This window comes from Lagopus muta, chromosome 12 (assembly GCF_023343835.1).
Source record: "Lagopus muta isolate bLagMut1 chromosome 12, bLagMut1 primary, whole genome shotgun sequence".
Lineage (NCBI taxonomy): Eukaryota > Metazoa > Chordata > Aves > Galliformes > Phasianidae > Lagopus > Lagopus muta.
The window spans coordinates 10491740-10512733 of NC_064444.1; the positions used below are offsets into that span (position 1 = coordinate 10491740).

The following is a 20994-nucleotide window of genomic DNA, read 5'->3' on the forward strand; positions in this document are numbered from 1 at the left end:
TATTCCTTATTAGTGTGTAAAAAAAAACAGGGAGGGCAAAGCATTGATTTCTGATGTATTTATCATGGAATGATATATAACCAAAATACTACAAGTCTGTTTTCAGAGTCTTAGGTAGGAGGAATGATACTAGTAATAATCAAGTATACTATGTGAAACTTAGAAAATAAAATATGCTTTCTTAATATCTTATGCTAGCCTTCCAATACTGTATAATCAGTGCTAGATGAAAAAGATGTTAGAATGTTATGTCTTTCTGAGAACAACTATCTGTACAGAAATTGCACGTCTAACTGTGGGTTGTCAGGGTGTTGCATTTTTGTGTCTGTGTGATTTTTGTTTCCTTTTAAATATGAGATAAAAATCACATGTCAGTATTTGGAAGTTCTTCTCTATGCGCTATTGCTGCTCACGTATCACTGCTTTAATTAGTGAAGTAGTGTTTGTTGTTGCAGAAATGGATACTGAAAAAGAAAACGGTACCTATTCTGGAAAACACAAATGTTATTTTCCATTGTTTGTAGCACGGGGCACAGGACCATTATATTTCAGAAATAAGACAGAGTTCAGATGACATATATTCTTTTTTCTCAGGTGAGAAATCATTAAATGAACGGAAAATGTGCTATATGGCCACACAAGGGAGCCAGGTATCCCAGTCATTTTAAACTTTAGCCTTTGTTTCATAAACATCAAATATTATTAAATACAAAAGTGGCAATATCTTTAGATGTGAAGAAAAAGTGTGACAAAGTTTCTACTGTATGAGCCACTGACATTGTCAAATTGTTTACCCTTAAAAATGCATTTTGTAGGCAAATGCATTACAGAGACTGAAAATTATGCAATTTCTGAACTTTTCTTGCATCTCTTGGCTGGGACCATGTGCTAGAATAGCAGCACTTAAAATGAAAAAGAGGATTTGTAATGATCGCTCTGAAGTTTTACATTTTATCTGTAGATCTTTTTGTATGTTTAATCGCTTCTTTTTTGGCTTATTGGTAGCATAGCATGCGTTGAAATGCAGGAAGAAACCAAGTAAAAATGGATATAAAAGAACTTGGGCTACTAATAAAGCAGGTAAGTATAGTGACACAGACTTGTGTCTCCTAAAGTCAGGACATTTTTTGCAGGGATCAGTTGTTGTTGAATAAAAACTCATAATGGTGAACACCTTTTAGGTGGATTGAATTATAATCTGTAATCAGTGGAATTTAAGAACATTAGTCAATCTTTGTATATATTGTCAAAATATTTGTTCTTGTACAGTATGTGATTTAAGACTTTATTTTTTTTTGATTTTCCAGTTGAAAAAGAGGTTGAGTATTCCAAATGCAGGCTTGGTGCTCAAAGAGAAAGTGCTCTGGCTTTTCCTTGAGCACCAAAAAGCCATTTTATATTTGTAAGAATGGCAGATATTGCCAGGATTTCATTACAAATTTCTACAGTGATTTCTTAAGAAAAGCAAAATATTTCTGTTCACTCATTTCTAATATAAAGATGAAATTTATCTATGTCACGTGGATATGGGGAAGTTTAATGTTGTGACACATTAGGCTTTCATGCTAAAAGTACTTTTATACTGTGTTACTATTTATGTGGTAATTTGTTGCCTCTGCACTAAAATACTTTGCAATTTTAGAGTTTGTATTCAATATTTTTCAGACTCAAAACTAAGATTTTTTTCAGGGTGTATCAGCACTTTGCACAGAATCCTTAGCTGCCGTACATGTATTAAATTGTTCATACGCATGTTCATGGCAGACTGAAAAATATGTTAGAAAATTTTAGAAGAAAGGATTGGATTTTCTTGTAGTGTTAGGGAAGTTCTAACAGATGTACCGACATTTATGCATATTTTATATATCTGTTTACTCTGCCATTCACCAGGAGAATATAGTTACAGTACATTAGCAACTGCCACATCACATGGTGTAGCTATAACCTACTGGCAAACATTTCAAGAAAAGTCCCTGAAAAATACAGAAGAATTATCACAACATGCAACATCTTATTTGCGTCTATAAATACACAAGCAAAAGTCTTGTTCTTCTACTATGAGAGAATATACTTAGAAAAGGAACTGCCTAAAGGCCTGCATCAAACTATAAATGTAAAAATGAGGATAGGGCTTGATATTTTGTTTGACAACTCCTATGAGTTTGATATTAGACACCTGCTCAATTCTTGAAAAGAAACTGTCTTAAGAGACAATGTGGAAACAGAATCAGCCTTCTGTATTTCTTCAAGATCATATCCTTTTATCTTTAATGGGAGATTCTTAACACGTTTCTCAGCCATCTGACAAATAATACTGACAAAATAATGTAGAATTCCGGGACCTGGGAGATCCAAGCAGGAACCCCAGCTCTATAGCTAAAAGAAAGCAGGAGCAGAATTCCCTACTGATTTGCATGGGAGCTGTGTCTGCATTTGTGTGGACATTTAGTTTCATTAAAAATTGTGGGTTTGTTCTGATTTTCAGAAAATAAATGAGTAGATTTAATTGTATTTATTTATATTAAGATATGTGTCATCTGCATAGTGTTTGTACTTACAGCGCGGAACCTGAGGTGGCCTCTGGCAATGCAGGGCCACTGCTTTAAAATATCTTCTCCAGGACAGTCTGCATACAGGGAGATGGAACCAAGGCTGCATGGCTTTGCCAGCTCTCCTGAAGCATGGCTGTCTGGGATTTGGTTGAGCAAGTTGCAAGGCAGTGAGAATTTGTATAGTGGAGCAGGTGGTTAAGTCAGTTTTAAAAGTGCTTTTAAATTACACTGAAGATCCAAAATCTAGATTCCAGCCTGCATCTGACCTGTGTTTGCCGTAGCTTCAGAGAGAGGAACTGCAAAAGCGGCTGTGGGTTCAGGCTAAATCTGAAGGACCGAGTAAAGCACTTGGCAGCTGCCCAGGTAAGGCTCCTTTCAGCCATCATGTGTCCTGGAGATTGAGAATGGAAGTAATGGAAGCCTTTTCAGAAGGAAAATCTACCCCGATTGGATCCAAGCTATGGCTGCCTTTCATCCATAGTTTGGTTTAACACAGCTGCTGCACAAGTAAGAATGCAGGTTTCAGTATGTTTATTGTATGTGTAGTGCAGCAAGTACATAAGAGAAGTCTGCAGAAGAAGGTTAATTGTAGTTAATGCAAAGACTTCAAGCAGCTGGATAAAAAGATGATAATATTTTAGCATTTCCCTGTACTTTCCATAAAATAAAACTTTAATTTTTAGCCCAGCTTTGGTACCCTTCACTTTGGAGGTGTTTCGAGTTCATAGGAGCTCTGTGACCCAAGAACTTGCATGCTGTAATGCTGCAAAAGGCAAGTTCAGTTCTTCTTAGCAAACTAAAACAAGGAGGAAAACAAGGTTAAAAAAATCAGAAAGCCTTCTTAGATTTAATTTCTTTGATATCTCTAGGAAAAAAAGCACAGCAGTGTATAATCCTTCATCTTCATGATGTAGCCCATGTGAACATTCCCTTTCAGTTCATGTTCATCATGTTACTTCTGAAAATATTTCCAGTGCTGCAGTGTAGGTAAATATTGCTATTAACAGTAAAGAGGATAATAGATATGTTAAGCATCGACCATCTACCTTAACTTTGAATTTTCTAGCTTTTGATAGGATGTTTATAACGTTCTTATCATGTTGCTGTGGGAGCATCCTGCAACAACTATAAGTTTATGTTCATTTCTTGTTAAAAATATTTAATGAAAATCTACACAAAGCACATTGTTTAGCCAGGAGATCAGAATATTTTCCTTTTCATCAGTTGTATTCTCTTGGGTCCCTCAGTCTCAAATCCCTCTCGAGAGAAGGAACACCAGAGGGTTTTGATTTGTGTTAATTATTTGAGACTTTCAAAAACCTCTCTTATTTACTTGGTAAATGTGTGTTTTCCTAAGTGTTTTTAAATTATTATTATTTTTATTATCATTGTTGTAATATTTTAATTATTCCTACAATTATTCCCACCATAGGTTCTCTCATTACTATGTGTCTGGGTGCTATTGGTTTCCTAAAGCAAATGTTTGTTCTTTTTTTAATTTCTCTTTTAAATAAAAGAGCCCACGTTTTAGTCCTAATTCAGGCATTTGGCTCTTTTGAAGCACAGGAGAGTAGTCAGCCAGTTGGATTACTCACATGGCCACAGGCAGGTCTGCCATACTCTTGCCATCTCTGCTTCAGTCTTGTTCTAGTGTGGTTATGCCGGTTCCAAATCGCTGTTGGCATGTGTACAGTTGTGTGGCTCCACAGACAGGCACAGCTGGGCTGCAGCTGTCTGCACAACTACCTACACTTGTCCTAAGCCACATCTTAGCCATACAGCATCCACTGCTGCCTTAACTGCTAAGATTCGATATTGGCCCATCTGCAATATTTGACATAATGTCAAAAATAGATCCTGTCATGCCTTGACTGCCTTTTAGGCTTGCCTGAGTGACAGTCATGGCAGTACATTGGCAATACATTTGACAGAAAGAGGGAAGACTTCTAAGGAAAACTGGAAGCAAACTCTATCATGATTTCAAACTGAGCACTTTGTGGCCATATGCAACACAAGCCAGGTAGTAAATATAAGTGCTCCTTTCTTGAGTCTAGAGCTAACGTTTAGATGTGACTATAACGGAAACTCTTGTTCACTATTTCTTTTCTAATCTTGCTCCTAGAGGTCACAGGATTCCCTCTTGTTGTATGACTAGGGATATACTGACACAATTTATGTGTGTGTTTCAGTGTGCACATGTATCTTCCGCAGATTCCCTCTTTATTTTGATTTTTGAGTTTGGTTGCAGTCTCTTCTGGCACTATGCAAGAAAAAGGTTCTGTTGATTGTACAAATCTTGCTGCATGTTCTTGAGCATCATTTTTTGGTTTCTAATCTAAGAACTTACATTTGTTCAGTTCTTTTACTGAATTTGTCTAACAGCTGTTTCAAGCATTTTTCATCTTGCTAGCAAAAAGGTGTTTGTGAATTGTAGAAATAAATGTATTTTAAGAACTTCTAAACAAAAATACCATTAAACAGAAGCTGATTCTGTAAGCAGATCTGCCACAAACTATCTGAAAACTAGCAGTAGCTGTGCAACAGGCCCCTAATAAGGACCTCCAAGATGGCATAAGCATGCCTCTTCTAGACATTCACCTGCACTTTTGTAAGCCCCAGGTTATTTTTTCGCTGCATTACAGAAATATTCTGCTGCCTCTCTAAACAAGCTGGTCGTCTTCTAAAAACACATTGGCCTTTTAGGTTCCTGGACAGTTAGCACTGTGCTAACTAGTTTACCCTAATATAGCCAATATCTCCATGCTGGTATGGCAGTGTGGACGTATGCCTTATATATCAGTAGAAAAACTTTGTTCTGTTCATCATCTTTGCTCTGTTATGTTAATGTAGAATACTGCAGCTGGGGAATGTTTGAAAGTTTCTGAATTTACTAAGACATCTATTTCCTGTGGTTTCTATTGACTTAATTAATTTAGTGACTAATTCCCTCTACTCTAACCCACAGCAACACAAAGAAACATGTTTCTAAGAATACCTGGGAGAGTCCCAAGCTAGTCAAAGGACTAGCTTTTTCATATTCTGTCTCTAAAACAATTTAGAACTTTTTCATAGCAATAGTATCAAACCTTCCTTCAGCTTATTTGTGCTGTAATAAATATTATAGTCTACTCTTGAATTTAACTGAAATTGTTAATTTCACCCTCTTTGGTCTTTCGTATATAACCACAAAAGTGATAGCCACAGCAGAACTTTCTCCCTAATACTTAGCTGTCTCAGAAACCAATTTCTATAAAAAATGGTGTCTGTACATTAATGCTATTATTAATTTACAAATTATAGAGAAAGGCAAGACTATAAAAATATGTATATTTTCAGCTACTTTTATAAACAGTATCCAAGTTCAATTCATAATTATGATTGTTATCATGAGGTTTATTAATCCTTGTCTGTTTAAAAACACTTGCAAATATCTGTAGTTTTTCAAATTTTAGTGTGGAGTAGTTTGTCCAAAAACAGCATATGAGTGTGAATTTCTGTTAGCTAGCTGCCACTGTGAAATGTTACAAACTAAAGTGCGACCAATTAGAAAGAAAGAAAAGAAAAAAAAAAATTCAAACTCTAGGGACATTTCTTGATAGCAAAATCCAGGCAAACTCATCTTGTTTAGTTGTGCTTGTGACCCTTTGCTTCTTGGTATTTGCCAACATTGGTTCTTGGGGAGTTGTATGGTAGGCTACATCAGAAAATCTACCCAGCTGAAATGCTCTCTTTTTCCTTCCCCCAGCTTGTTTTTATTAATAAACCCTTCACTTTTTCCTTCCTGCTGCAATTCTTGCCTTTGTTACCCATAAATTCCATAATCCCCAGTCTCCTCTTTTATACTTCCCTGTCTCTTCAGACAGATCAGCTCCCTGATCTTGTTTGCTGCATAGCTGTGCCAGCATAACATTGGCTTGGAGGGAGAATGAGCAGCTGGAATGGGAAACATCAAGCCATTGAGGCATGCTGCGGCCTAGTATGAAGCCACAGCCATAGGTGACTCTACGTAAATAGAAAATTCCCCCTGATTAACTATTTTGAACCAACAATATGCCAAGAATTTCCCAAACAAAATCATAAGTGCTAATAAGCTGTGAATATGTGACAGACTTCAGGATCTGTTTGTAAGTTACCTGTGAAGGGGAAAAAATGAGAGAAATTAACAAGAGTTATTCACAATGAATTATTTGATCCTCTGTGGTCATGGCTATTTATACACTGCAATCACTAAAGGAAATGAAAAACATTTTGTGTTCCTTTTCCAAGTGCATGGGCTGCATATCCTGCTTGCTAAAATGTAAAACTAAAAATCCCAAACTGTTGCAGATTAAAAGGATTTGCTGGTTTAGTAGTTGGGCAAGTGCTACAGGAATGACGAACATTGTGAAATACCATCGGTTGTTTTTGTAACAGCTGCTCAAGATATTGCCTAAAGGTTTGGAGTTCTAGTGAGCCTGGAAGTACTTAATGGAGAGTAAGAGGAGAAAGAAAAACAAAAAGGAAAAAAGGAAAAAGGTGTTTGGAAATTTATTGGGTATTGACACCTGGTCTATTGATCTCTTAGAAAGGGTGGAGAAGATGGATATAGCAAAGTCATTTATAAAAAAAAGGGTAATGTTTTTCTTTCACAGAATATGAATGCTGCCAAAAAATGAAAATCTGTCAAACACAGCTGGTCTCCCTAGACAGTTTGGGAGTGCCACCAGAGGTACAGCTTGTTTTGCTTTAGAAGATTGTATAACTCAGGAAAACATGGATTTGTAAATATGTCTTTTTCTTATGATTTTGTGATTTTAGAATTTTCGTAGTTTCTTTTCTGTAGTCTGATATCTGACTATACCTGTCTCCCTAGTTTCTTCCAATAATCTCTTCCAGTAATCTCTGCCAACTAAAATTTTTCTCTCCATATCCATAAATTTCTTTAATCTCTTCTATATTTCGCTGTCTCTTCAGCTGTCCTTAAACAGGGAAACCATGTTCATGGAGACTGGCATAATTTCCTTCAAGAGCAATAATGGAGCAGAGAAGATAGGTTTCCATTGTTCAGAAACATTAGGAAGTGGTGGGCATCCTGGATGAGGTTACTATGTAATGAGCTTTTGAATATATTGGAACACTGTAGTCACTCTCTCTGAGAGAGAAGAAATCTCATCTTTCTGATCTTTCCCTTGTTATTAGCAACAGCATGAGGAAAAAGTGCCCTAACCCCCAAAATACTTCTGCTTTGAAGAGGCTACATATGACACCATCATTATTTGCTTTGCTTGCGTCTGAACCTTCTCTAAGTACTGCACAGATAGACTTATGTAGCAAAATTAAACAATCTGAAGACTTTTTCTATACTCACTTGTTTTTCCCCCAAAGAGGAACTTCCTCAGACTCAACTAATAGAACCAAGAAAAAAAAAAAAAGCCAACAACAACAAAAAAATGTATTTTATTTTCTGTCCCTTAATTCTCTGTCTGATTAATCTCGAAATGGGAAGCTCAATGCCACTTTGCTGTCCAGTATTAACTAGCATGAAGATGGTAAGAAAGTGAGTTAATTGAGTGAGGGCTGCAGCTGAGCTGAATAACATAACACAGCTACTTGTACTGTTCATTAGACTTCTTGGTGCAAAGGTGGTTTTTGCCAAAATGGTATGTATGTTTTAATCTTATTTCAGAGAAATATGGGAAGAAAGATAAAAGACTTCTGTGTAACTGAACTGCTTCATAGATGCAAGAGTCCTGAAGAATTGTCCTAAAACTATGTTCATTGGCTCTATCACATCTTAAATTGTATTACAGGAAATTCATCTTGGTCAAGTTGGTATACGTCTGTTACATTGGTAAGTTAGGTCTTAGTGCACATAATTGACTATGGGGGCATTGCTCATTTTCATGTCTCATATAAACACTTCTCATTTTCTCCTCCCTTCAAATGCAGAAACCTTTGAAAAAATAAAATCAGTTTTCACCCACCCTTCGGTTCTTGTGACTCTAGCTTATACTTCATCTCAGTCAATCAGTGTGTTGTTGTAATGGAAGAATTATTTAGACTGAAAACTCCCTCTGCTATCAGAAAGAGACTGCAGATCTGACTCCACACTTCCTGCATTTGTTGGTGCAGAGAGAAGATTCCATAGTGGTCACCGTTATGTGGGAGGAGGAAGAATTGTAGTGATGAAATGTGAGTGATGGGACTGCAGTGAGGTACAGCCAGCTATTTTATTCTGGCTGGCAGACTGGAGAGGCAGCCTCTCTGAGTACATCTATGATGAAACAGGATGTTTCTCAGTGTGGGGAGGAGTGGATTAAAGTGCAGGTGGAAGTATGGTAAGAGGGAATTATGTGGCATGAGATAAGATCTACTGTATGCAGAAGATACAAAGTGAGTCAGAGTTTGGCTGTTACATGGATATAAATGGGATAGGAGCAATATAAGCTCTTGGACTTTATAGAAGCTTTGAGTAAAGCAGTTAAGTAAGAGCATTTAAGGCATCTAGGATGTGAAGTGAGAAAGCCAGAGATAGTGAAAATGTAGTGTGGTTACATGGGAAGATAAGAAGCATCCTGAAAAGCATGAAGTATGAAGGAGAGAAAATGAGCATGCCCGTCAGCTACATTGTATATGGAGAGAGAACAAGGATGGCTTTAGAGCAAAGGGGCTAACTGAGGAACTGTGAGCAGAGGAAAGGTTGTAAACAATCAGCATCCAGGGCATGTGGTGTTGGACCAGGGAACCAGGTGTGCCCCGTGGTTGAACAGAATGAGACAGTGTTTTTATACCTGCTGAGGAATAGTATGAAAACCATCTGAAGCTGGAGCAGAAAGTTTATTCAGCATTTTCCTCATGAAAAATTAGTGTCATTGCCGTAGCTGCGTTCTTGTTGCATCACTCTACCTCATTGTATATTATCCCAAACTGCAGATAACCAACGATCTCCGTTGTGATTGATTTACACATTAGACATTTACTCTGCTTATATTCCTATTCTAAAATATGCAACAACATTGTTCCTGGCCAGCTGCAAGACTTGGTGAAAATTTCAGTGCTTGGATGTGGTGATTTCTATTTCTTGTATCAGCCTTCTTAGGTAGTGGCAGGAAGCAGAATCTCCAAAACCTGTCAAAGCTATCACTCTTCTAGTTCAAATGTTGACAGGTCTTGGTAAAGCACACTTTGAACATGTCTGTTCTCTGTCACTGCCATGAGTGTAATGCATGAATCCAAAATCACAATGATTTTAGAAGCAGACAGCATGAGCTGCAAAAGCCTGATCCTGTTAACACTTCCTTGGATAAGTATTTGAAAAGGGATACTTTTGTGCTAGCGTTTTTGAGGGTATTTCATGTTTGTGATCCTGATTCTCATTTCTTTTGAATGTCTTGATTCTTATCTTGATTCTTCAAATATTCTTTGTTTTTCTTGTGGCTTACTCAGTGTACTTGCTTAAGTTTTCAAGCCTTTTGCTAAAGATGCTGCTACAGCGTGTCTAGATATCCAATAATGTGATCAATCGCTTCTCAGCTTCCACTGAGCTGAATGCCAAAGTCACAACAGATGTTGTCTGAAGGAAAGCAGTGCCATTTATTATCACACTGGATGTTAAAGATAGAACCATATTCATTGTAAGAATCTGATGAAGAAGCTCTTGAATGCTAATGCTGTCCTGTAAAAAAAAACTGTGCTAGAAGCCGTTGACAACAATGGTAAGTAATTACTGATTAAACTGTGTAGTAACTTACCTTTGAAGTGAAAGGTAAGCCAAAAATAATGTTGATTTTGCATTCTTCTGGCACTCTGTACACTGTTCTTTATAGGCATATAACAAAAATCTGTGCTGTTTTTTTTACTTGTACTTCTGAGTATTTGTAGTTTACTGACTTTTACCATTTCTTACTATGGTGAGAAGAAATTGATAGCCCATGAACAACCAAAGGAAGTGAGTTCCTGTTTGGCTGAGGAAGCAAGTTTCTGTCATTCACTGTCTCACAGGGTGGGTTTTTCAAACTAGGCCCAGTGATCTATCACAGTAGGTTAGTAAATACAAATACTTACATTTAACAGAGCCAATATTAGAACTTAATAAACAGGAATAATGTCTAACCATGACAAAGCTGCATTTTTTGAGTTTCCAGAGTTCTGTATAACTTGTTTCTGATATTGCTGAGCTCTTGTTCCCTGTAGCTGGATGTATTCAGTGTGAACATGCTAATGATTAGATTTAGTTCACCCAGTTTTTGGAAAGAGGGCAAAATTAATTTAACTTTGAACTTTCAGAGCACATTGCTTCAGGTACTGGGATAATTTTGCTCTGTAGGCAGTATACTCCTAGGACAATTTTGTTGAAAGGAGCTGAGATTTGCCTGGAAGTTTAAAGGATCTTTTACACTACTGTCCATTCCATTCTGAAGCTTTAAAGCATTTTCATTGTGGCTGTCTGTCAAGGCACCAAGTTTGAAATTCATCCTGGCCACAGCAAGAAGCAAGCTAATGTCTATATTAAATTATTTAACATCGTGGATTTATTGGTAATAGCACTGCCATTGTTACTAAAATGTTACTGTTGAATCCAAGTATCTATTGCATTACAGGTTCTGCATAGAGAATATTTCTCTCTTCATGTATAATGCTGACTTTTCACAAACAGGATTGAAGGAAGTATAGTGGCGTTTCTTTGCCATTTTCTCTAAATTGCCTTAAAATTTAAATTAGATTGAATGTAAGCATGAAAAGAGTATCAATAGCATGTAAGCTTCTGGTGGGTAAGCAAATCTGGATATTCTGTTATGTTCAGGTGCTTACCTCTTACAAGATGATGGCATAAGTCAATTTTCAGTTCCTTTGATAGAGTAATGTTTCCCTAATGGAACTATGGAACAACATTAGACAGATTTCTCAACACCTCCCAGAAGGCTGTATAAAACATAGTTTCCAGCTATAGTCTCCTCCAGTTTTTAATACCATCTCTTTTTCTGTAGTAATCATAATCCATGTACAGTGTTTTCTCCTCTTTACAGACTGATAATGAGTGAATGTTCATGTGGTCTGTTACACAACACTAAGCTCTTATTTCACTGTCTGCAGTTATGTTCAGTAAGTACAATATGAACATCATCTCAATTAACAGAGTACCTTTAGGGCTTTTCTTAGCCAACTATTCTAGCACGCTTGTCCATACTGTCATCAGCACCTAATCAACTAATGATGGCTGAAAATGAGGAAGGCCAATCCCAATAAATCCGAAGGATAGTAATTTTTCTCTTTTAATGCCCTTCTCCCTCCTTCTTCCTTCTTCCTACGGCACATTGCAGTAAATTAATGTCATAGTGGTTATTACAGTAGCGCTGCTATGGCAAGTATTCAAGCAACGATTCTCAAATATTTTACCTCAGCATTTATTTGTCCATAAAATAAAATAAGATTTATTACAGTACTCTCTGGTTTGAGGACTGCATGGACAGCAGCTGTGACAAGTCCTTATCTCCAGTACAGGTAAAGATATAGGGATGTTTCCCTGAAGCTAAGGAGAAACAAAAAATACAGAAGTCAGTCAACAAGGCAATGTTACACACAAATTGACAAAATAAATAAATGTAAGCATGAAAAAAACCTTTTTATCTTACATGAGGCCTAAGAAAAATCGTTTAGTAATTTTGTCCTTGAAAATTCTCTGTAAATTAAAGGGATATTCATTGCTTTGGAGATTGTTGTGTCCAAATCAGATATAGGATTTTGAGGCTGAAAGATGGAAAGATAAATGTGAGGAATTATTGTTGCAAACCCTATTCAGAGAGGGCATAGGAGAAGGAATTACAAATAGAAAAAAAGATCTTTGTCAATAAAATTTAACAGAGGCTTATGGTGAGTGTTGTTCAATTAAAAAACAAATGGTTTTGACTGTTTGAAAGGCTTCACCTTGCAGAAAATGCTCCCAGATTACAGTTCTGAAGCCAACCCTGTGGCGATATGACCGCTGGCATAGAGATATTCATATTTTCAGCTATATGTAAATTTCTGTGTGTCATTAACATCTCTGAGTTCTGTAATTAGGTCTCTCCTGATCTGGATATAGTTTCTGTACATTATGAGCATGTACCTCTCTCTAGGGAAGAAGGCCAGCCTTACAGGGTTTTCCCTTTCTTTTCTACAGTTTTGCTCTTATCTTTAGCAAGGACATCCTAGCAACTGCTTCTTCAAGGTTACAGTGAGATTCCTGGTGGTAAGTGTGAAAGGCTATAAAGCATTATCAATATTTGGCAGCACAAGTCTCTACCAGTGTGCCATAGTTGGAGCAGCTCCTTCCTGTATAGACAGTATTTTTCTCTACCTGGCACTCCTCATTTTAAATAAATTCTCTCAGTATTTGCATTCCACAAATTGCTCTCCAATTTCCAATTGTAGTTATGATTTTGTTTTTGCATCTGTTTTTTAGTAGAAGAAACAGATATTCTTACAATGCAAAACAGCTATGTAAAAACTCAGAATGTCCGTTTCTGAATAAATATTATTTAATTAAATGAAACATGACATACAAATGAAGATGTTTTTCCTTCTGTTCTTCTCTTCAGTAGTAAGCATCAGGGAGTGCAACTACAAAGAGAAAAGTGGGTTATTAAAGGATGTCTGCATTTGGGTTAGTTTGTTAGAAGGCCTTTTCTTGCAGCGTTACACCCAAGAAATGCTGCCCTCAGTATAAGCAGGTTCTTGTTCTATGGCCAGACTATTTTCTGATTTTTACTGAATGTGGTTTCTGCTTGGGTATAACAGAATATTGGATAATGAAGATAGAAAACCAATAAAGAGAAAAAAAAATGTACAGAATCGCTTAGAAAGAATTCTGTGTGTAATTACTTGCATTTTTGCTAACTACTGTATAAACAACACTTTTAACAAGGCAAATTGGAAACTTGAAGACAAATCTGCTTTGGGATATAGCTTCAATTTATTACACAATGATAACTGAAAACTTTGTTTCTGCTGCGTTGCAGTCAATTTCCACTGAGCTCACATTCTGAATGTGTGATTAATCATATGAGCACCCGGGTTGCCAATAAATACCAAAACCTTAAAACTATAACAACTTGCTCATTTTGTGCGGTCATTCCAAATAGCTAAACAACCAGAAATTGTCAATGTACACCAAGATCAATGCTCCAGGGTCTCTACATAAGATTGATTTCACTCTCTGAGGATTTCATCTCTCTCATCAACAAAAACATTTTGTCCTCCCTAAATAATCCAATCGAATGCCATCCTCCTGTGGAACAGTGAAAGGTTTAAATTGTTTGGATTAATCTCTGCTTTGAGGTGGCCTGGAAAGTCTCTGCAACTTTGTCAAACATAGCCTGGAGGGAGAACTGCTGGGCTTTGATATGTGCTAAAAATAAACAAATAAGAAGAGAGTATAATAATCATGTTGTGCTTTAAATATAGTATATTTGGGAGAAAATGCATTTAAAGCTCCTGCTTTGAATGCAGGAAATATATAATTGTTGGTGTATTTCTTATTTCTAAGGGCCTTCAAACTCCTCTCTCTTGGAGATGGGAAAAGATGATGGAAGCCGTATGGACAGATTCAGAGGGAGAGGATAAGGGGACCAGGAGAAGCCCACAGAGATCTTTCCTAAAGGATGAGTGAGATGAAACTGAAGGAATTAACACCCACTGCCTTCTCCCTTCTTTGGACAGTGAATACACAGGTAAGGTGTAATGGAAAATTGCAGATTAGCTCAGATTCTCTGCCTAAATCTCCTTCAGAGGATAATTTTTCACATTTGTATTTGGGAAAGACCAAGCAAAACTGTTGGTTCAGCAGGAACTTTGCAAGCAGTAGGATAGGTTACAAACAGACAATATGACAAAGACCACAGATAACTGCATTCCATAATTCTTGTCCATTATGCAAAACAGCCCTTCCCAATCTGCATAAATCATTGTAAACTGGATGAATGGTGATTTTATGATCTTTATCCAACGTTTCATGGAAGGAAGGAACCAGGATCTTAATCAATTCACAGTTTGCTATAATTGGGGTTCAGTAACTAGATCAAATTGTATCCCAAGTACATTTGAAATTGCCTAATTTCTTTTCCAAATGTTTGGTTCATCTGGAGGTGTTGGCTAAGAGCTTTGGTGACTTGGACCCACTGTCCCCACAGCAAAGGATGAGGGTCAAAGTCCACATCAACTGTGGACATTGAAAACATTTGGAGGCATCAGTCTCCAGGCATGTGAGCAGGCAGGTCCATCTGGTAAACTGTAATTCCTGGAATTTTGTGCTTCATTTCCAAAACAGGTAGATTAGTGTAAATATTAGTAGACTTTCAGGATTGGGATGAACAATTGGTGTTTAAATAACTAAATGATTACTAAATGAAGGCCACACAAGCCAAGCATGATTTGCTTCTGTCTTGGACTGATACTAGCTCAGAAATGTTGAAAGATCTGTGCTGAAATCCTATGTAATATAGACTCCGTAAGTGGAATAGTTTTGAATTAGGTAAGGTTATCTTGGTGTCAAAGATCAACATCAAAACAGTAAATTAATTGTTCTTGAAAGAACTGAATATTTATAAACAGACAAATAACAGATTGCTCTGTAAATTTAAATATCCTTACAGTATCTATGGTCTTAGCTTTGCTTTGCATGAAGTGTAAACTCTTCTGCTGCAAATCTTACCAATGTCATTGTATGTATCATACCAGTATGCATTCACTTTGAACACAAAAAATATTTTCAGTAAGTTGAGGCATTAAGTATTCCTTCGTAAGCATTGAAAAGATGGGAGTTACTTGGAAAAGAAATGACTGAAGGAAGAAGATTATCACTTTATTCTACAGTAACCTAAAAATAGATTTGAAGGGGCATGCCTACCACTCTCAGGAGTACATATGGATTTCTTGCTGACATTAGATTCTCCAAATTGAATGTCAGACTTGCCAAGAAAGTGGGGGTAGGGAGGAAGGAAGCAAAACTGTTGTTATTATTAGAAGGGCAAGACGAAGCATCATGATTACCATTAGAAAAACCTGTAAAACATATTTGTATGTTATCCTGGAGCAGAAACAAGTGTCACATGTGAACAGTAGTTAGGCAAAAATACTGTGATATATTCTTATATCCCAAGCGCCTATCTACTTAACAAGCAGATCTTGTAGAGTGTGCACACACGCCAGAAATTTACAATTTTCCTTTTTGCAATTCCTTTTTACAAATTTACAATTTGAAATAAGTATTTTCAAGATTCTCACATACCAAAGAACAAAACGAAGCATTGCTTGTGTTTGTCCCTAAATGGCAAAGCCTGGAAGTCCACTTATAGATTTATGAAGCAGATATATAATGATTTAATAAGCAGATACGTAACATGGAAAGATTCCATACTTTTTAAACAAATGCATAAGTAAATTTCTGTATCTATTTTGTCTTTTTTTTTTTTTTTAAGTTTTTTTTTTAAAGTGAGATCAGAGTGAAAAAAAAGAATAAAGTTAACTTTATTCATATGAAGTCACGTGAAGGTTGCATCAGAATGACAAAAAAAAATCTCCAAATAGCCACAGGATGCTGGTAGTAAAAGCACCTTACAGTTGTCAGACCTGTCTTGAGCAGTAAAAACTAGTGAAGAAAGAGATGTACATTTATCATCTCTCCCCATTCTTTTTACTTTGGGTTAAGTAAGTCTCAGATAATGCAACAATATAGGCATGCAATAAAGCTTAAGCTAAGAGATGAGCAATTATGTATATAAATCTAAATAAAAATATTATATAAACATCCACGTATGAGTAATGTTATAACTTCATTAAGAACAAAGTAAAATCAATTGGGAAAAAAAAAATTGGGAAAATCTGAAATACCTTGTTACAGCTAATAAAACAATGTAAGACAGAGAAAATGTCTATGAGGTACTAGGAAATTGACAGGAATAAGTGGAAAATCATAGTACCAGCACCAAACAACCTGGAAATGCTACTTACATGAGATAAAACACAATTTGAGACTACTTGATTGTCAAAGAGCACATGCAAGAGTTGGGCATGTATATGTGTGATTAGAGAGTCAGGATCTAAGAACCAAGTGTTTGGCTTTACTTTTTAATCATGTAAAAATTTATTTTAGGGAATAAATTTTCGAAAGGCAAACTCAGGAATGCTAATTGTTGAGAGTTCCTTTATTTACTCCAGTGTGTCAAAAGATGAATAGTCTATGGTTTCATATGTTTATAATCAATCCCATCCAATGAGAAATAAATATCGTGGAAAAGAAGAGGAGCCCATTGGTCTTGTTCCACTTGGCCATGTAGCCAAAAGCAAGGCATATTGCGGGAAGGCTCAAGGAAGCAAGGATTGGCATCCCTGCAACTGTGGTAGTTGGAAATGAATTTGTGCTTGCATGTTCTTGATGGGCATCTGGAAAAGTAGAGTAGAACAATGTTTGCATTTAGTCCTGCTTGAGCTCAGCAAGCACTGTGTAGGTGGCAAAGGGATGGTGTGGTCACACTGGTTGCTGTTCAGATTTGCACAGATGGCAGAATCCCACTAAACGAAGGTGATCTGTGTGTACTGAGCTCTGACAGCAGCCTCCTCAGAGACTGGTAGTGCTTTACCCTTCTCCAGAGGTGAGCATGTGTGAACTAAATGAAGGAGGCTGTCCCATACATGAGGAGTGGCAGTATGGCATGTTTCACCAGGGATTGCCTTTTAGTCTCCTCCCCTTCCAGGGTAACATTTTCTCCTGTCTGGTCTCTTTGGCCTTACCAAGTATCCATGTGGCTGCCTTTCCTTATGCTGAAACAAAGACCGGTTGCAGTCTGTCCATAAATAAATGACACACAGGGGATCACAGGCAGGAATGAAAATCCTAATGTGTGGAGCCAATATCTGGAAGTACTTTCCTTAAGTCTCCTCACTTATGTAAGTAGTTCAATTAATTTGAGACTGAGCTGAGAAAATTTGACTGCATTTCTTGTGTGAGTATATCCTTAGACCCTCCCACTTGCTATGTTCTTGCAGTTCCTAGTATACCATTCTTAAGCAATGACTTTGGCTTTCTCTTCCTGAGGTTACATTCCTTTTTGGAAAATCGCTTAAGACTTCATGTTCATTGTGGTTAAGCTGAGAAGCAGATAAATGCATAAGCTAATGTCCCAATCAGCAGCTGCTTTATGACTGTACTCCATTTATCACATTTGTCCATAATGTTATTCTGTTCATTTTCCGGTATGGAAAGTAGCAAAGAGAGGCCCTCATCCTACATTTGTCCATATGGGCTCCATAGCCTGCGCTGGGATTTTGTTATTTCAGTAACGTTGCCAAGTACTATAAACAGCCAAAACATTTTGTATGTGACATTTTTTCAGAACTTCAGACTTTAGGTGCCTGCTTTTTTGTGTGTTTTTTCCTTATCCATGGCAATTTCTTATATAGTTAGCAGTTCAAACCCTGAAAATACAGACCCTATGTCTGAGGAATGCAGTGAATTTTTTCTATCTCAGGGTGATAGTAGAGATTTGCATCGAAGATAGGAATTTTTCCATTCTGTTACCTTTCTGTATTTCAATGCTTGCTCTGTATCTGTGGCATTGTACATTAAAGTTAGGAAAACACAGTAACACTTTAAATTAAGGTGATCTTTATGAATATTTTATTATTTGTACAGCATTCAATAACATGCTTGTAAAAATCTTGAAAGTATGTGTTGAAATAACAGACAAACTATTTGAACAATGCATACATCTTAAAATACTGTTGTAACAGCTTATCACCTTGCTGTGGCAGCATTTTAAGCATTTATTGATGATGCATTTTATAACTTGCCTCACAATAAGTTATTAGAGGATGTAGTGGCACCAACTAATCATTTCATAAACATGAATAAACCATTTATACGGGGCACCTACATTTAAAGTGCCTGTAGAAACTTGCATAAAATGTTTGGAACAGCTGACATGCAGTATTGGTGCTTCTCGTAGTGCCAAAGCAGTGTCACGTCTTGGTGCACATTGACTCCTCTGTGGAGCTGGAGTGTTATTGCTGCCAGAGATAGAGCTGGGGGCTGCACAGAAATTCCAAACACAAAATGCTGGAAATCTCTTCCAGAAGAGAACATGAGGGAATGCATATGCAACATCCTGGAGATTTTGGTGGCCACTAGTAGTAATTTTTCGTACCTGTTCTTAACTACAATACAGCCTGTGTATAGGAAAATGCTGTTCAGATACAAGGTACATGTTTAGCACCTTGTGAAGCAATTAAAGATCATGCATGATAATAAAAATTCAGTCACCAAATACTTAGTCTTTATATGCTAAAGTATTTATACCATATAAATATAACTTCGAGATACATGGGTAAATATTAAGAAATAAATTTGTATGCAATTACCAAAATCATTCTAAAAATTAGAAAAATGTCAGGTAATTAAAAATTACATGAGAAACTGCTGCAATTCTTACTGTTAGCTACGATTTACTGGGAGCATTTAAAGAAACGCTAAAAAAAAAAAGTGATATTTTATTCCCCTCCCCCTGCAGATATAGATTTTGTTTGACCTATTGCTTTTAAAACAGAATGGCTTAAAAAAAGCACTCCTTACATGATGAAACTCAAAGACAAAAGAGAGAATGCAAATCATTTCTATATTACATATATGTTGCTCCATTTGGCAAAATCAAATTAGATCTTTTCATCTCCTTACTGTAGAACAAAAACAGAGCAATATTATGAAATTTTGCAGGGCTTTATTTCTACGTGTCTTTTGTGTCCAGTCTTTTAAACTCAGGTTTTTCTGCCTTTTTTACTGACAAGCCCACAATTTTCAGAAAAGAAAGCTAGCATTAATTAAGACAGTGCCAGCTGTAATTTTCTTGGGAAGTAAATTTCTGCACAACTAAAGGTTACAGAGACCTTTTCACTGTCAAAATTTACTACAGCCTGTGAATGTTAATGTTTCTAATGAAGACATGTTCTCTGTCCCTGAACTTAAAAGTACCCTGAGAAGAAGGCAAAGAGAAAAAAAACTCTATTTGACGAATGTATCTGGAGTCTGTGCATTAATGCAGGGTTATGCCTGCTGGTGCATATTGTAATTATAGTGTTTGGATAGCCTTGTTTTCTAAACAAGGAATATTGCTATAAATTGGCAATTTTGCATGAAGAGTAGGCTTGTAGTAGGTGCCTTATGTTACAAATAAGACAGTGGTATAATAAGCATTTAACCCATTAGTTTTAGGGATTCTTTGCTAAGTCTGGAGAGAAGCTGTAACACAGAATGTGGAATGAAGAGGTACCTTTCAGACTTTATATGCGTGCAGCAGCAGAGCACATTCATTATTTGTACTCCTAATGATAATTTCTTTCCTCATTTTAACTGAAATCAGCTGTTTCTAAAGACAAGTAACTGGCTTTGTTTTTCTACTTGTGTGTAGTTGGTTATACAGCCATCAGCTACAGATAGTGGTACAGATTTTTGTGTTGTTCTGTGAATGTGCAATATTTTTCCCCATTTTTCCTCTCAGTATTTACTGCCACACAAAGTGGCAAATAAAAGTAAAACTTCAACATTACTGAAAAAGGGTTTTTATTCAATTTTTGCTGCCATGTATTTTATCGTATATTTTATTTTTCTGCTCTTTGTAGTTTTTATTCTAAAGCAGAATGATGGAAAGAAAGCAGCTTGTTCTGTGTGTGCCATTCTCAAAACAAAACCTGCTGCTGTGTGAAATTACCCCTGATTGTCCATGCAGCCTCCTGGTCAATATGAGTATAAAAACGTAAACCTGATTGTTCTGGTTAAAAACAGGGAAAGCAAAGGCAGGAAGATTTTGCAACATCTTAGTAATAGATCCTAATGATATGCAGATCATAACCATTTTTATTGCAGAGTTGTTTTTAAAAACAGAGCATTAGATTGCAAACTGAGTATTTTCTTGGCATCAGGTAGATTCATCTCCTCTCCACAAATTCCAAAACCTGCCCTCCCCTCAGGACTTTAAGAGCCTGGGTTTTTGACACAAAGCTTTATGGCTAGAAACGAGCCGGCCTCTATTTCTTAGGAGAAGGCTGTGAGTTTCACAAGATTGCAAGTGGCTATAGCAATTCTATCCAAAGAGCAATGGAACGTCAGATGTGTTTGTGTCAGGCTCTGCAGCAGTGGCAGAGCCTCGAAGTTGGTTGTGGAATGTTTTTGCCATGCTGTTGATTTATGTATCAGCTGCATTGATGAGGGTTGGCTTCTCATTCTGCCCATAAGCATTAGGGAATAGGATGGAGCACTGGGACAAAAACGTGGAAAATCAATGTCTTTGTAAATATCTATATGGACACCAGGATAATCTATTAAAAGCCATGACTATCCTATACCAATAGAGATATCAGATCTCATTACCCATCCAGTCCCTTTTTGCAACATGTAAATTGGACTTCATTTTGACTCTCTCAGTCTAACACATGCACA

General features: G+C 36.7%; 1 long non-coding RNA gene across 1 annotated transcript in view; it reads left to right on the forward strand.

The window, feature by feature from the left end:
* The window catches only part of LOC125699394 (uncharacterized), a 323127-nt gene that overhangs the window by 288828 nt on the left and 13305 nt on the right, over window positions 1-20994 (forward strand). Inside the window, exons 18-21 of the long non-coding RNA XR_007379529.1 lie at window positions 8218-10246; window positions 11558-12032; window positions 12691-12759; window positions 14056-14239. This is a non-coding gene — a long non-coding RNA (uncharacterized LOC125699394). The remainder of the gene's footprint in view (window positions 1-8217; window positions 10247-11557; window positions 12033-12690; window positions 12760-14055; window positions 14240-20994) is intronic.